Genomic DNA, 17,233 nt, shown 5'->3' with positions numbered 1-17,233 from the left:
CGCTTCGCGGCGGCGCGAGGACCGGCCGCCGGCCGCCGTAACGTAACATGGCGGCGCCCGTGGCCGGCTCTCGAGGGCCGCGGAAGATGACGTCATCAGAGGAGTGGGCTGGCTCGGCCGACCTACGCCCCCTTCGGCCCTGAAGCGGACAGAACCCCGACGCGCCGGCTGGCTAGGGCTACCCACCAACGGACGGGCGCCGGGGGGCGGCCAGGACGTCGGGGTCCCGCGCCGCTGGGAGCGAGGTTGTCGAGGTCAGAAAGACATTTAGGGAAATATTTGCCAAATAGAGTCGGGTGGGGTCCAGCTCTCGTCCGTTCCCTAGACAGCCCGCGTGCGCTGACCACCTGCCACGTGCCTGGCACTGTTCCAGTTGCTGGGGACACAGTGGTGAGCGAGTCGGGCCCAAACCTTCGCCCTTGCGGGGTCGGCGATCCAGAGGAGGCGGGCGGGGAGACCGAGTGACGGGAGTGCCGCATACGCTGCCCATCAGGCCTGCAGGCTCTTGGGCGAGCTTTCTCAAGCCTGGCAACCTCTCTGGTCCCCAGTGCTTTATCCCAAGAAAGGACTGAGTGATGATGCCCGCGGCTGCTCCACGTCCTCGGGCTCAGCTGCAGGCGGCCTTCTCCAGGTATCGTGGCCCCGCACCTACCGGGTCTGGGCCTGCCCTTTCCAGATGCCAGAAAGGGGGAGACCAGCGGTCCGGCCCCCAGGGAGTCAGCCCTGCCTTGGGGGGCAGTTCTTACCAGCCACAGACCCCAGCCAGGCTTGAGCATAATCAAGGACAGCACAGAACTGGGGCTTCAGCCCACAGCGGGTGCCCTCTCCCTGGAGGGAGGGAGCTCCTGCCTGACCGACCCCTTTGTTCCCCCCAGGCCGGCTTCCTTGCCTGCGCCCAGTGATATGTGTCATAGCGCCCAGAATCGGGCCAGCGCCTAGAGTCAGGCTAGTACCTCTCGTGGATGAGGACAGCACACTTGGAGGTGCTCCCAAGCTTGGTGGCAGACCGAGAGGGGTGGGGACTGGTGTACCAGGCGTGGCCAGGGCCCTTTTCCGAGGAGGGCACGCTGCCCCTCAAGTTAAAAGAAGTCCATGCAGTGAGCAGGAGGAAGGGTGCCCCAGACAGGGAGCAGCGCAGTGGTGCAGGAGGGGTCACCCAGCCCCGGCCTCCTGCCTCCTCACGTCCCAGCCGGTATGTCTCTTCCTCTGTCCCTTTCCCGCTCACAGCTTGGACCCGGACCTCATCATCTCCGGAAAGAGTGCCTGTGCATGAACCCCCCTTCAGATCCCCCTCTGCCAAAGGACACCAGGCAGTGTTAAGGAGGGCTGCTAAGAGTTCTCTAGGCGGACTGTGCTGGTTCACCTCCCACAGTTGACACAGGCTTGCGAGTGTCAATTGCTAAATTTTCAGGAATTTTATAAGCTTGTCATTAAACACTGCCATTGTTAAAAATGTAACTTCAGGGCTTCCCTGGTGGCGCAGTGGTTGAGAATCCGCCTGCCAGTGCAGGGGACACGGGTTCAAGCCCTGGTCCGGGAAGATCCCACATGCCGCGGAGCAACTAAGCCCGTGTGCCACAATTACTGAGCCTGTGCTCTAGAGCCCGTGAGCCACAACTACTGGGACCGTGCGCCACAACTACTGAAGCCTGCATGCTTAGAGCCCGTGCTCCACAACAAGAGAAGCCACCGCAATGAGAAGCCCACACACCGCAATGAAGAGTAGCCCCCGCTCGCCACAACTAGAGAAAGCCCGCGTGCAGCAACAAAGACCCAATGCAGCCAAAAATAAATAGATAAAATAAAATTTAAAAAAAATGTAACTTCATTTTATTGTATTCATTCACTATTACCCATTTCTGTCTGTCTATTGTAACTGACTGGGATAGTGGAGGTCTGTATAACGTTGTACACCGCACTTCTCATCCAACCCCACTTTCACAGATAACACACTGGCAGCTCGAACGCAGCAAAGGTGGGAGCACTTACACCACTACTTATACTAGACTTAAAGTGATAGAGAAAACGCTAACAATGGAGATTAAACTTAGAAGTATGTTGTGTCCGTAGTCATTACGTTGTAAATAGCACACACAGGATGTGTAAACATATTCTGTAACCTAATTTCTTTCCTCATTGGAGTACATGTCCAGTGAACCCAAACATCTTTAGTTTTTCTCTAATGAAAAGCAAAAGTAGCAAAACTTAGGCTTGTTTAGCAGTTACTGTTCCAGTGTCTTATTTGGGAATGACCTGGGTACTCGAGGAATTCCTGCTGTGAATGGAAGATATTGCCTGTCAATATTTCATGTCAGTAAACAAAGGAGGTTGTAGCCATCAGTCACTACAGCCGCATCCCAGATGGTGAGCCACGAGGGAGCCCAGGATGGAGACAGGATGCCACCATCAAACCGTCAGCCGCTGCATCTGCCCCGCCCCGTGCAGCGCACCCCGAGGAAACTCGGGCTGCCGAAGCATGGGATGCCCCAGATGGCTACGATGCGGAGCAAAGGAATGATTTCGTTAACAGTGATCCTCTGAAGCTCCGGCTACCTGGTCTTTGTTGCAAAAACCCCTCTGCGTCCTGGCCCCTCCCTCACCTCTCCAGAGCAGTCTCTCCGCGTTATCCGAGATGCTGTGTCCTGGACTTAAGTCCTCAGTTTTGTCCACCAAATAAAACAACTCAGCTTTTAGGTTGTGCTTTTTTTTTTTTTTTTTTTTTTCAGTCTACACCATCTAACTTATTTTAGCAGTTCCAAGTTACTAAAAATCTGGAGGAACCATTTTAAGTAGACAGTCCTAGAACATAATTATTCCTAAAGAGTTCATCTAAAAACTCTTACCCCATGTACATTTAATTTACTTAAAAGTTTTGACTTGGCCTCTGTGCACCAGTGCCAAATCAAATCTTGGAGACAGAGTTTTGGGTGAAGTAGAAAAGAATGGCTTTATTGCTTTGCCAGGCAAAGGGGGACACAGGGGCTCGTGCCCCTCAAAACTGTCCCAACCCGGGAGGATTTGGTGAGTTTTATAGCAGTGGTTCAAGGGCAGGTTGCTGCTAAGGATCAGGGTGTGTGCAGGGCCTGCACTCCTTTAATCTGGCCTCAGGCGGTCTCCTGATGACTTTCTCTGGTTCCTTTAATGTGGCCTCAGGTGGTCTCTTGATGAGCTTCTCTGGAATGAAGAATGCTAACATCTTCTTGTTTCATCCAGAATCACAGACAGAGAGAACAGACTGGTGGTTGCCAAGGGGGAATGGAGTGGGAGGTCGGGGTTAGCAGATGTAAACTTTTATATATATGTATGTAGAATGAATAAACAATAAGGTCCTACTGTATAGCACATATCAATATCCTATGATAAGCCATAATGGAAAAGAATATTAAAAAAAGAATGTATGTATATGTAAAACGGAATCACTTTGCTGTACAGCAGTAATTAACACGACATTGTAAATCAACTATACTTCAACAACAAAAAAAAGCTAAAAATAAATATTTCTTGTTTTGTCATAAAATACAAATTTTATTTTGTCATATTGATTTTCTCTATTATTTTCTCTTTTCAATTTCATTAATTTCTGCTCTAAGTTTTATTATTTGTTTTCTTTTGCTTTTTAAAGTTAGTTATTTATTTATTTATTTATTTATTTATTTATTAATGGTTGCGTTGGGTCTTCGTTGCTGTGTGGGCTTTCTCTAGTTGCAGCGAGCAGGGGCTACTCTTCATTGCGGTGTGCGGCCTTCTCACTGTGGTGGCTCTTCTTGTTGCAGAGCACGGGCTCTAGGTGCGTGGGCTTCAGTAGTTGTGGCACACGGGCTCAGTAGTTGTGGCACACGGGCTCAGTAGTTGTGGCACGCGGGCTCTAGAGCGCAGGCTCAGTAGTTGTGGCGCACGGGCTTAGTTGCTCTGTGGCATGTGGGATCGCCCGGACCAGGGCTCCAACCTGTGTCCCCTGCATTGGCAGGCAGATTCTTAACCACTGCACCACCAGGGAAGCCCCTCTTTTGCTTACTTTGGATTTAATTTGCTCTTCATTTTCTAGTTTCCCAAGGTAGAAGCTTAGATTGTTGATTATAGAGCTTTCTTCTTTTCCAATATATGCAGTCAATGCTATACATTTCCCTCTAAGCACTGCTTTTGCTGAATCTCACAAATTTTGATAAGTTGTTTTATTTTCATTTAGTTCAAATTATTTTTAATTTCTCTTGAGATTTCTTCTTTGATTCATGTGTTATTTAGAAGTGTGTGGGGTTTTTTTTCATTTATTTTTTATTGAAGTATAGTTGATTTACAATGCTGTGTTTATTTCTGCTGTACAGCAAAGTGACTCAGATATACACATATAGACATTCTTTTTTTTTATTCTTTTGCATTATGGTTTATTACAGGATATTGAATATATTTCCCAGTGCTATACAGTAAGACCTTGTTGTTTATCCATTCTCTATATAATAGTTTGCATCTACCAACCCCAAACGCCCAGTTCATCCCTCTCCTTCCCCCCTCCCCCTCGGCAACCACAAGTCTGTTCTCTACGTCTATGAGTCTGTTTCTGTTTCGTAGATAGGTTCATTTGTGCCATATTTTAGATTCTGCATATAGATGATATCATATGGTACTTGTCTCTCTCCTTCTGACTTACTTCACTCAGTATGATCATCTCTAGTTGCATCCATAGAAGTGTGTTTTTAAATCGCCAAGTATTTGGAGATTTTCCAGCTATCTTTCTCTTACTGATTTCCAGTTTAATTCCATTGTGGTCTGAGAGCAGACACTGCATGATTTCTATACTTTTACATTTGTCAAGGAGTGTGTTATGGCCCTGAATGTGGTCTGTCTTGATGATTGTTTCCAGTGACTTTGAGAAGAATGTGTATCCTGCTGTTGTTGGATGATGCAGTCTATAGATGTCCCTTTTACGCAGTTCATTGATAGTGCTGCTGACTTCACCACGTCCTTCCTGATCTCTGCCTGCTGGATCTACCCGTTTCTGATAGAGGGGTATCGAAGTCTCCAACCATTATAGTGGATTCATCTATGTTTCTTTTGTTCGTGCCTTAAAATCTATTTTATCTGATATTAACATAGTGATACTGGGCTTGTTTTTAATGAGTATTTACATAATATACTTTTTATCCATCCTTTTACTTTCAACCTTTCTGTATCCTTATGATGTAGTTGTGTCCCATATAAACAGCATATAGTTGTGTTGGTTTTGTTGTTGTTGTTGTTTTTTAGAGTGACAATATTTGTCTGTTAAGTGGAACATTTTGTCCATTATCGTTGAATAAAAATCATTGATATGTTGGTTCTCTCTTTTTGTGTCTTCTTTTGGATTGATTCTTCTTCTTCTTTTTTAATTTATTTTTGTCTGCGTTGGGTCTTCATTGCTGTGCGTGGGCTTTCTCTAGTTGCGGAGAGTGGGGGCTACTCTTTGTTGCGGAGCACGGGCTCTACGTGCGCTGGCTCAGTAGTTGTGTCTCGTGAGCTCAGTAGTTGTGTCTCGTGGACTCTAGAGCACAGGCTCAGTAGTTGTGGCGCACGGGCTTAGCTGCTCCACGGCATGTGGGATCTTCCCAGACCAGATCTCGAACCCCTGTCCCCTGCATTGGCAGGTCGATTCTTAACCACTGTGCCACCAGGGAAGTCCCTGATTATTCTTTTTTTTTTTAATTTTAATTTTTACTTATTTATTTATTTTGGCTGCGCCACGTGGCATGTGGGATCTTCCCAAACCAGGGATCGAACCCGTGCCCCATGCATTGGAAGCGTGACATCTTAACCACTGGACCACCAGGGAAGCCCCTGGATTGATTATTCTTTACCATTCATTTTATCACACACATTAGTTTAAAAGTTATTCATTCTGTTTATATATATATATATATTTTTTTGAGTAGTTTCACCAGCAGTTACAATGGGTCTGTTTCACTTATTACAGTCTAAAATGAATAACACTGGGTCTTCCCTGTGGTCCAGTGGTAAAGAATCCTCCTTACAATGCAGGGGACGTGGGTTGGATCCCTGGTCAGGGAACTAAGATCCCACATGCCTTAGGGCAACTAAGCCCATGCACCACAACTACTGAGCTCGTGTGCCTCAACTAAAGAGCCTGCGTGCTGCAAAGTACAGAGCCCACGTGCTCTGGAACCCGTGTGCCACAACTAGAGAGAAGCCCACCCACCGCAACGAAAGATCTTGTGTGCCTCAACGAAGATCCCACGTGCCGCAACTAAGACCGGGCACAGCCAAGATAAATAAATAAATGATAAATAAATAAATATATTTTTAAAAATAATAAATAAATAAATCTTAAAGAAATAAATAAAATGAAATGAATAATACCAATTTCCATGTATGGTCATATGGCCTACCGCTTTATTTTTTATTTTTGAAACATGACCATAAACCTTCATGAAAAATTATAACAAGGTCTTTATTTCATTTACTTTTAGCTATGTCATAAATACCAGAAGAGAAACTGGATGGTTTGTGAGGAAAGAGAAGAAGTTTTCCCTAAAGCAAATTTAGAACTCCTTCCCTTTTGGCTCTGTTTTCTGATCCCCCCTTCACTGTGTTGAAGAGAGATCAAGTTCTTCCAGGTTTTTGGTTAGGTGGGTGGTTTCCAGACTGACCGGACTCTCCAGGTAGGTGGTTCCTGCACAGCACTTTCCGGTCGCTGGATCTATGACTTGTCCAACCTTGAAAATGGTCTCAGCCAGTTCACGCTTCACATGCTTTGTTCGTGGGGCAGAGCTCTGAGAAGCACAATACCCCCATGGTGCCCTGCTGGAGAGCATGGTGGGCAAAGTAGGTTTTTCGCTTATTAAGATACTGGTCCTCTGGATAAAATCCTTTTGGAGATTCAGCTCAAATGTCTTATATAATCAAGAATGCTCTCCTTCAGCAACCTTTAGTAAACAGGGATCCAGAACAAGTCTGGTCACTCTCACTTCAGCAGTTTTTTGCATTGCTGTCCCATGACAGCCTTTGGCACGGACAGGTGAACGAGCTATTGACATTATGTGGCTTTGGTCACCCGGAGGGCTCCCACATGGCAGCTTAACACTTTACATATCTAAAAATAATGGACAAAATATGAAACAAAGGTTTTCAGGCAGTAGACGACAGGCATTGCAGAACAGTGATCCTTGGGAGAAGGGAAACAGCAAGGTGAGTTCCACGGTTGGCCAGCCTGCCCCTGGAGGAACTTCCCAGGCTGCAGGACAGGGAGGCGGAACCCAAATAAAGCTGGGTATGCCCGTGGCTTCAAGAGACAGAGTTCAGCATCTGGGGAGCCCAAGGTGACTAGAACTTTTCGGGCAGAGTTGCAGAGGGAAAAGGCAAAGCTCTGGGGCTCAGCTCTGGGGCTCTGCTGTGTGTCCCCTCCAGTTCTCAGCATGTACAGAAGTGCCCCGAGGCTGGGAAAGACCCTGGAACAGGGAAAGTGGAACATTCCTCATAGTTCACACGGGCCAGAAAGAGGTTCGCAGTGGCCGCGGGGCATTGAGTAGAGCTCTCAGAAAGCTGTTACTTAGTATTAAGGTCAAAATGGCTCAGACTAAGGAGTTTTCTGAGCCCACCTAACGAAACCTAAAAGGAAGACCCAAAAGGATCAAATTATTTCCAAGTAACTAACTGCATTCCAGAACAAAGCTCAAAAACATATAAAAAAGAAAAAAATCCCAATGACCCAACACTATAAAAATTACAATATCTGGTATCCGATAAAATTTACCATAAACATAAAGGAGCAGGAAAATACAACTCATAATAAAGGGGAAAAAAATCAATCGGAACAGAACCAGAAATGAGACAGATAATAGAATCAGTAGACAAGGGCATTAAAGTTTATTATAACTATCTGAAATATCCAGGAAGGTAGGAGAAAGATTAAAAGATGTTAAGTAGGGCTATAAAAGCCCTCAAATGAAAATACATGTCCAGGGACTTCCCTGGAGGTACAGTGGTTAAGAATCCGCCTGCCAATGCAGGGGACACGGGTTTGAGCCCTGGTCCGGGAATATCCCACATGCCACGCAGCAACTAAGCCTGTGTGCCCACAACTACTGAGCCTGTGCTCTAGGGCCCGTGAGCTACAACTACTGAAGCCCGAGCACCATAACTGCTGAAGCCCGCATGCCTAGAAACCATGCTCCACAACAAGAGAAGCCACCGCAATGAGAAACCCAAGCACCACAACGAAGAGTAGCCCCCGCTCACCACAACTAGAGAAAGCCCACACGCAGCAATGAAGACCCAACGCAGCCAAAAATAAATAAATAAATAATGAAATAGAAAATCCATGTCCATACAAAGACTTGTATGTGAATATTCAGAGCAGCTTTATTTGTAATAGCCAAATACTGGAAATTATCCAAATGTCTATCAACAAGTGAATGCACAAACAAATTGTGGTTTTTCCACACAATGCAACACTACTCACCAGTAAAAAGAACGCACTATTGATGCACCCAACGACATAGACAAATCTCAAAATAATTTTACTAATTTAAGGAAGACAGACAAAAAATAGAATATATTGTATGATTCCACTTACATAAAATTGTAGAAAATGCAAACTAGCAACAGAAAGCGGATTGGTGGTTATCTTGGGGGGAGGTGCCAGTGAGAAGCAGGAGGGGAGATTGCAAAGAGAGACGAGGGTCTTTGGGTGGTGGTGGGTATGTTCCTTATCTTCATGGTGGTAATCGCATCACAGGTGCATGCTGACCTTCAAAATGAAACAGTTGTTCTACCAGCAAAAATGGGTTTACTTGGGAACAGCAGAGAATTGCGACTTGGGACAAGCATGCTATACAAAGGCCAAAGGCAAGTCTAACAAAGGAGAGGAACGTTATTTTATAGAGAAAAAGGAGGAAGTTGGCAGTTGTTTTGAACCAAAGTCCATTGGAGAAAAGTGAGAGTTCAGAGTGGTGATGGATTCTGGCTGAGTTTCTGGGGAAGTGGATTTCTTGTGGGAGATGCCCTGTACATCTTTTCCTGTGGGGACCTGTAATTGATGATTCTTCCTGTGACCAACTTTGAGTGGTACTGCATGAGAGCTCCCCCTTCTGGCCTCCTGACTCCATTTCAGTGAGGTTTCCCTTTATTAATTTTCACATGTATACGTCAAAATCGATCAAATTGTGTATTGCATGTCAATCACACCTGAATGAACCTGTAAAAGAGTGACAAAATATACTTAATAATACTTTCACCCTCCTACCAGAAATACAGATCCTTTGGGTATTTTATCCAGAGCACTTTAACTCTATTAACCCCTTCCTGATTTATATGTTGCCACATATTTTAAATTTATCTTTTTATTGTTGTTTAGTGGAGTCATGGCTTCTTTATACTGTATTTACCCCCAGATTTTCCTCTTACTTTGCCCCCCAGTTAGTTCCAGATCTTCTATCTAGGAGCTCTTTATCTCAGCCTGAACTACATCCTTTAGAATTTCCTTCCTAAGGACATTCTGTCTCTGAGCAAACGTGTGTTTATTTTGTCTCATTCTTTGTTTAAAAATATAAGTAATCTTTTTTTTTTTAGTAAATACATACAGAAATGTGCAGAAATCATAAATACACAGTTGAACTTCCACAAAGTAAACACACTGTGTCTCCAACATCTGAATCAAGAAGCAGAGTATTACCCACGCCTTGGAATCACCCCTTCACCCCTCCCAATATAATCCTTTTAACATGCTCCTGATCAGTTTGCTTGTATTTTGTTGAGGATTTTTGCATCGATGTTCATAAGGACTGTTGGTCTGCAGTTTTCTTCTAGTGCCTCTCCGGCCTTGGTATCAGGTAATGCTGACTTTATGGAATGCGTTAGGAAATATTTCATACTCTTCAATTTTTTGGAAAAGTTTGAGAAGGATTGGTGTTAATACTTCTTTAAATGTTTGCTAGAATTCACCAGTGAAGCCATCAGATCCAGGGCTTTTCTTTGTTAGGAGATTTTTGATTATTGATTCAATCTCCTCACTAGTTATGGGTCTATTCGGAATTCCTATTTCCTCATGATTTTGTCTTAGTAGGTTTTGTGCTTCTAGGAACTTGTCCATTTCATCTAGGTTATCCAATTTGTTGGTGTACAATTGTTCACTCTCTTGTAATCCTTTTTATTTCCTTTTTATTTCTGTTGAATTGGTAGTGATGCCTCCACTTTCATGTCTGATTTTAGTAAATTGAGTCTTCTCTCTTGTTCTTAGTCCATCTAGCTAATGGTTTGTCAATTTTGTTGGTATTTTCAAAGAACCAACTTTTTGTTTCATTGATTTTTCTCTGTTGTTTTTCTATTCTCTATTTCATTTATCTCCACCCTAATCTAAGCTTTATTTCTTTACTTCTGCTAGTTTTTTGTCTTGTTTTGTTTTGTTTGGCTGTGCCTCGCAGCTTTTGGGATCTTAGTTCCCCAACTAAGGATTGAACCCGCGCTCTCGGCAGAGAAATTGCCAAGTCCTAATCACTGGACCACCAGGGAATTCCCTCCTTCTGCTAGTTTTAGGTTTAGTTTGTTCTTCTTTTTCTAGCTCCTTAAGTTGTAAAATTAGGTTGTTGATTTGAGATCTTTTTAAAAAATGTATTTATAGCTCTAATTTCCCCCTTATCACTGCTTTCGTGGTGTCCCATAAGTTTTGGTATGTTTTGTTTTTGTTTTCCTTCCTCTCCAAGTAATTTCCAAGTTCCCTTTTGATTTCTTCTTTGATCCTTTGGTTCTGTAATGTTCCACTTTTCCTTCTGTTATTGATTTCCAGCATCATCCTGTGGTGGTCAGAGAATGTACTTTTTATGGTATCTAGCTTTTAAAATCTATTGATGGGAATTCCCTGGTGGTCCAGCGGTTGGGATTCTGTGCTCTCGCTGCCGAGGGCATGGGTTCAATATCTGGTCAGGGAACTAAAATCCCGCAGGCCACACAGCGCAGCCAAAAGAAAAAAAACGATTGAGATTTAATTAGTGACTTAATATACGGTCTCTCCTGGAAAGCGCCCCATGGGCACCTGAGAAGGATGTGTGTACTTTTGTCACTGGGTGGAGTGTCCTGGGCATGACTGTTAGATCTGGTTGGCTCACTGCGTTGCTTAGGTCCTCTGTTTCCTTACTTATCTTCCGTCTGGTCGTTCTAGCCAATATTATGAGTGGGGTATTGAAGTCTCCAATTGTTATTGTAGAACTGTCTGTTTCTCCCTTTAATTCCATTAGTTTTTTGCTTCATATATTTTCATGGTCTGTCATTAGGTGTGTAAACATTTATATTTGTCATATCTTTTTGCTGTATCAAACCTTTTATTAACATGTAATGTCCTTCTTTGTCTCTTGTAAACTTTTTCGATTTAAAGTCTATTTTGTCTGATATTAGTTTAGCCACCCCTGCTCTCTTTTGGTTGTTATTTGCAGGGAATACCCTTTTTCATCCTTTCACCTTCAATCTATTTATGTCTTTGGATTTAAAGCGAGCCTCTTGCAGACAGCATAGAGGTAGATCATGTGTTTTTTGTCCATTCTGCTCGGGTTTTCCAAGGCTTAAGATGAGGATGCTTCCTGTTAGGGATCATCTGAATTTCCTTCTGCCACTTGCCACGAGAATCATCATGAGTCCAGAACCATTTCCAAATAATTCCCTTGTCTACACTTTCCTGGCGTATGCCGGGGCATGGACTTTGCAGCTTCATGCCGCAGCCAGCTCTTGTGTTACAACCCTTCTTCCCTTCACCCTCGATATCAAGACAGCTGACTGCCAGGCCTGCAGGCCAGGAGAGGAGGCCTGGGCTCACTCCTGGGGTCCCTTCCCTGCCGAACGAGTGGTGCGTGTGCATCAGACTCACTCTGGACCTAAACCGCTAACCCCGGAGCCACGAAGCCCAGACTCTCATGCCTCTTCTCCCAGCTCTGTTTGCTGGCAGGGCCTGGGCAGAGTTAACCTGATGACCTCTGCCCCTTGAACCCACCCCTGCCAGTCCCTCCCCACCTCCTCCGGGGTCATTGGCGACTCCCCTGGGCTCCACCTCCCCATCTGGGTTTTCCCTTGGCGGGGGAGGTAAGTGAGGGGGGAGGTGAGGGCAGCCTGACTGCTGAGAGCTGGGGGCGGTGGGCAGACCTGCCCTGGACAGGGGAGAAGGTCCCCGAGAGGCTGTCCAGGGCAGAGCCCACGGCAAGCACGAGCAGCCTCTCCCCAGTGCCTGATGAGACGCCCCTGGACCCGCACCTCAGCCCCACAGTGGTGGCGGCCGGGGAGAGTCTGGAGGGGATGAGGGCTCTGGGGCGTCAAAGGGATTCATCCCCAGAGCGTCCTGGAGTCATTGTGCAGGCCACCTTCATGCTGACTTCTGTGCTTCAATCTCCAGCTGGACAGTGGCTCGGAACCCAGGCCCCACAAGGCGTCCACCCTGCACCCTTTCACTTCCCCACCCCGAGGGCTGCTCCTTTCCCCAGCTGCCCACAGGGCCCCGCCAGCACGCGGCTCCTCCCACTCCCTGCCCCCTTCGTCCTGTCTGGTCCAAGCCCTGGCCAAGCAGCTCCTCCCAGGCCTGGGCTGCACAGCCAGCGCCTCTCCGCCTGCGTAGGCCCGTCTCCTGCTTACCTGGGCCCGCGCTCACGCAGTCACGCTTCCTGCGCATCTTCTGAGCACCCGGTAGGGAGGGCCTGGCCTTCTGGCGAGAAGATACAGACCGGGGCTCCTCAACTGCTGCTCTGTCCACAGTTTGGGCCGGATCATCCTTTGTGGGGTCGTCCTGCTTTGCAGGATGCTTAGCCGCACCCTTGACGTCTACCCAGTGGGTTCAGTAGCACCTCTCCTCCCAGCTGCGACCGTCCAAAATGCCTCCAGATATTGCCAAGTATCCCTGAGGGCAAAACTGCCCCCCACACCTGAGAGCTCTGGATACAAGGAAGGATCAACGTATTTAATAAAGTACCTAGTGAGTCAGGTGAGAGTGTAAGGAAAAGGAAAAATGCAGGATGGGGTAAGAGGGACTGGAGAGGATGGGATGGTGTTATGGACTGTTCCCGCCCCCCCCCCCCCAATTAATGTATCAAAGCCTTAATCCCCAGGGTGGCTGTATTTGGAGATGTGGCCCCTAAGGAAGAAAACAGGCTAAATGAGGTCAGAGGGGTGGGGCCCTGATCTGATAGGATTAGTGTCCTTTTAGGAAGAGACACCAGAGCCTTGCTCCCTGGATGTCTCTCCTCTGTTTTCTCTCCCTCTGCGTGCACACAGGGAGAAGGCCAGGAAGAGAGTCAGAAACCAAACTGGTGAGAACCTTGATCTTGGACGTCCAGCCTCCAGGACTCTGAGGACGTTTAAGCCACCCAGTTTGTTTTTGTTACGGCAGCCTGAGCCCATTAAGCCATGTGGGGTAGGTTGGCAGCTATAGTACACAGGATGGGTGGGCTGGCTCTCACTGAGAAGGAAATACTTGAGCAGAGCCTCAAGGGAGAGAGGAAGAAGGCTGTGGCATCCTTGGAAACAGGTGGGCCCAGCTCGAGAGAAGGCCCTGGGGCAGGAGCAGCAGAGTGTCCCCTGCGGCCTGGCAAGGAGGTTATGTGGCTGGCATGGCGTGGGCAGGTAAGGGGTGGGAGGGAAGATTGGCAGGCAGACAGCCTCCCAGGCACATCAGGGCTTGGACTGTCACTGGGGTGAGACGGGATCCGTGGAGGGCTGTGAGCAGAGAGGGGGCAGCGTCTGATGATGATTTAAAAGGTCCCTCTGTCATAGCAGCACTATTCACAACAGCGAAAGCATGGAAGCACCCGCATGTGAATGGAAGCAAAATGTGGTCCATACACACAGTGGAATATTATTCAGCCTTAAAAAGGAAGGGAGGGCTTCCCTGGTGGCGCAGTGGTTGAGAATCTGCCTGCCAATGCAGGGAACACGGGTTCAAGCCCTAGTCTGGGAAGATCCCACATGCCGCGGAGCAGCTGGGCCCGTGAGCCACAATTACTGAGCCTGTGCGTCTGGAGCCTGTGCTCCGCAACGAGAGAGGCCGCGATAGTGAGAGGCCCGCGCACCGCGATGAAGAGTGGCCCCCGCTTGCCACAACTAGAGAAAGCCCTCACACAGAAACGAAGACCCAAAACAGTCATAAATAAATAAATAACAAATACTTTAAAAAAAAAAGGAAGGGAATCTCGACACCTGCTAAAATGTGGGTGAACCTTGAGGACATTCTGCTCAGTGAAACAAGCCAGTCACAAAAGGACAAAATACTGTGCATTTCCACTTATATGAGGTCCCTGGAGGAGTCAAATACACAGAGACAGAAAGTAGATGGTGGGTGCTAGGCGCTGGGGGAGAGAGGAGTTAGTGTTTAATGAGGACAGAGTTTCAGTTTGGGAAGATGAAAAAATTCTACTCATGGGTGGTGGTGATGGCTGTACAATACGGTGAATACTGTGAACCACACTTAATGCCACTGAACTGTACACACCTAAAAATAGTTAAGATGGTAAATTTTATCTTATATTTATTTTACCACAATTTAAAAAAGAAAATAAGAAAGATCCCTCTGGCTGTCTTAGGGCAACTGGACCACAAGGAGGTGAGCTACACAGAGATGGTGAGAGGGCTCAAGAGTCCAGGTGAAGGACTTCCCTGGTAGCGCAGTGGTTAAGCATCTGCCTGCCAATGCAGGGGACGCGGGTTCGAGCCCTGGTCGGGGAGCTAAGATCCCACATGCCGCAGGGCAACTAAGCCCGTGGGGCAACTGAAGAGCCCGCGTGCCACAACTAAAGAGCCTGCATGCCACAACTGGAGAGGCTGTGCCCGGCAACTAGAGAAGCCTGCGTGCCGCCACGAAGACCCCGCTTGCTGCAACTAAGACCCAATGCAGCCAAAAATAAATAAATAATTAAATAAATAAAATATTAAAAAAAAAAAAAGCGTGCAGGTGAGGAGCAGTGTGGACCAGGGGCGTGGAGCCTGGCTCGGAGAATGATTCTGGTGGCTCTGAGGGTGGAGTGCACAGGATTTCTAGAAGGACTGCTGCGGGTTTGGTCTGAGCATCTGCCAGGATGCACTGCCCTCGCCAGAGATGGGGAAGGCTGTGGGCAGCTGTTGGGTTTTATTCTGGGGGGAAGAGGGACAGCAGATGGAGGGTGAAGTCGGGACGTCAGATTTGGACATGCTGACCTTGAGAAGTCTATTCTCCAAGTGGAGGTGTCCAGGGCAGCTGGATGGGGCACCTGGAACTGCATGGCTGGTTTTTACAGCTGCGATTGGACAAGGTCGCAAAGGACATGGCCCTGAGGACGGGACATGAAGAGGTGGGGGGCGAAGGTGGAGCGAGGAGGGGAGGGGACACGGGGCCACTGATGGCCAGTGGGGAGGCCTGAGGACTGGTCCTTGGATGCTTTAGGTGGGTCAGGGCAGTGCCGGGACGCTGGCTGGACGGGTGTAGGCTCAAGAGAGAAGGGGAGAAATTGGACAGCCAGGAGAGGTGATGGGGGGGGGGCGAGGGGCTCACGAAGTTTGTCATATTTGGATATGAAAGACATCACAGCCTGCTCGCTGAAGAGAAGAACCAGTGGGGAAAGAAAATCGTACCCCTGGGGAGGGGAGAGGGAGGAGGAAGTAGGCTAGGGTGAGGGAACAACGGCGCTGGCAGGGGTGGCGGGGTGGGGGGGGGCGGAGAAGAAGTGTGTGGCCGGGCACTCAGGACCCGGGCAGCCCTGAGGTTCCGCCCGGCGGACCGGTGGCGCGGTCCCCTCGTTAGAGAGTCACAGTTGCGGGGAGGATGCGGCCAGGGGCTCGAGGGTGTGCGGGGCAGGGATGGTCAGGCTGGGCCGTGCCGGGGAAGCGGGAGAAGGGACACTTTGATGGATCCACGAGTCCGCAGCTGTGCCTTCCACCGCACCGCCGCCGAGGTCTCCCCGAGCCTTGCCCGTGCGCGCGCGGGGACAGCGGGGCAGGAGCGGGCCGCGATCCGGAGGCAGCGGGACGGGACGACAGGTAGAAAAAGCCCATGCCGTGTGGCGCCCTCCGGCCACAAGTCCCAACCCAGTGGCCCCGCGGGGCTGCTGCTCAGGGCCGGCCGCCTCGCCCCGCCCCACTTGGTGGCTGTGACCTTGCGACCCGGGCACGGGGCTCCGGATAAAGGGCGCGGAAATGCGCACGTCCGGGAATGCCGCCCGCTGGCCCCCCAGCCGCTGCGCCGGGCCGGCCCGCGTTTCCGGAAGCCCCCCGCCCAGGCCCGGGCTGCAGCACGAGCCTGACCCTGAGCCCGACGGGGAGGAGAGAGTGGCGCTCACGAGCACTGCCCCCTCCCCTAGGTCAGCAAACCCTCGTCCGGTCGGGGCCGCGGACGTCCCATCCCGTGCCGGGGCGACAGCTGACCCAAGGCCCGGGGGTGGGGCAGAGGGCATCTGGCCCGGCGCTGCCCACCAGGAAGGGGGCCGGGCGCTGCCCCGCACAGCGCGGGCTCCGGCACTCAGGCGGGGACGTGGGCCTGGGCGCACTCTCCGGAGGTCGCGGCCTCTGCATCAGTGCTGCGCCTCGTAGAGACCAAGTAGACGCCAAGTGGACACCACCCCTCTCAGAGGGACCGGGTCTCCCCCGCACGCGTGGGCCTGGCGGGGACCTGAAACCCGCGCATCGGGGCGCCCGCGGGGGCCACACTCGGCTCTTTACTTCCAACAACCTTGTGTGGTCACGAGGGAGCAAAGGGCATAGAGAGGCCAAGTGACCCCTCCGAGGTCATGCAGCGGGGGTGGGGGTGTGTGGCAAATAGGTGTCAGGGAGCGGAGTGGCGGAGGGGGGACACGGCAGGCCGATGGGCTTCTCACCTGTCCCTCTCCCCTGAGGCGCAGGGGCAAGGCTGGGCCCGAGTCAGGAGCGGAGAGAGCGGATCCCCCACCGGCCCACGGGCCTGGGTCGCTCCTGGCCCCGATCTCCCCGGAGCAATCCGACCCGACTGGACCCCACTGGCCCGGGAGCAGAGGCCGCGCCTTTGCATTCACTGGCCCCCAATCCCTGGCGTGCCTCGAGCCCCTCCCTCAGGATCGGCCCAGGGACACCCCAAGCCCCGGGACCGCCGAGCTCCCGCGGCAGATTTCGCGCTTCCTTGGCTTAATTCCGGCCGGCAGTGGCTCTGGAGGTGTTATCCAGGAGCCGCCTCCTCCAAGAAGCCCTCCCCACTCCGTGGCCTGTGGGCCTGACGGTGCTCTAGGCGCAGATCCCGCCCGGGGCTGGGCACACGGAGCCCAGGAGCCACCTCGGT

The 17,233-nt window shown here is 49.6% G+C and overlaps 2 long non-coding RNA genes across 2 annotated transcripts; one reads left to right on the top strand and one right to left on the bottom strand.

Moving 5' to 3' along the window:
- Positions 1-100: 100 nt before the first annotated feature.
- LOC309628202 lies at positions 101-1,828 on the top strand. The gene is made up of 3 exons (XR_014244240.1): positions 101-390; positions 549-631; positions 1,228-1,828. It is a non-coding gene; the product is annotated as an uncharacterized lncRNA (long non-coding RNA).
- A 6,663-nt stretch (positions 1,829-8,491) lies between these two features.
- LOC309628144 lies at positions 8,492-17,181 on the bottom strand. The gene is made up of 3 exons (XR_014244198.1): positions 16,800-17,181; positions 12,598-12,893; positions 8,492-9,184 (listed from the first exon to the last, which is right to left on the bottom strand). It is a non-coding gene; the product is annotated as an uncharacterized lncRNA (long non-coding RNA).
- Positions 17,182-17,233: the final 52 nt, after the last annotated feature.

This window comes from Balaenoptera borealis (assembly GCF_965194805.1).
Source record: "Balaenoptera borealis genome assembly, chromosome: 4".
NCBI lineage: Eukaryota > Metazoa > Chordata > Mammalia > Artiodactyla > Balaenopteridae > Balaenoptera > Balaenoptera borealis.
Note: the sequence above shows the minus strand (reverse complement) of the source record. Positions and strands in the feature narration are given on the sequence as shown.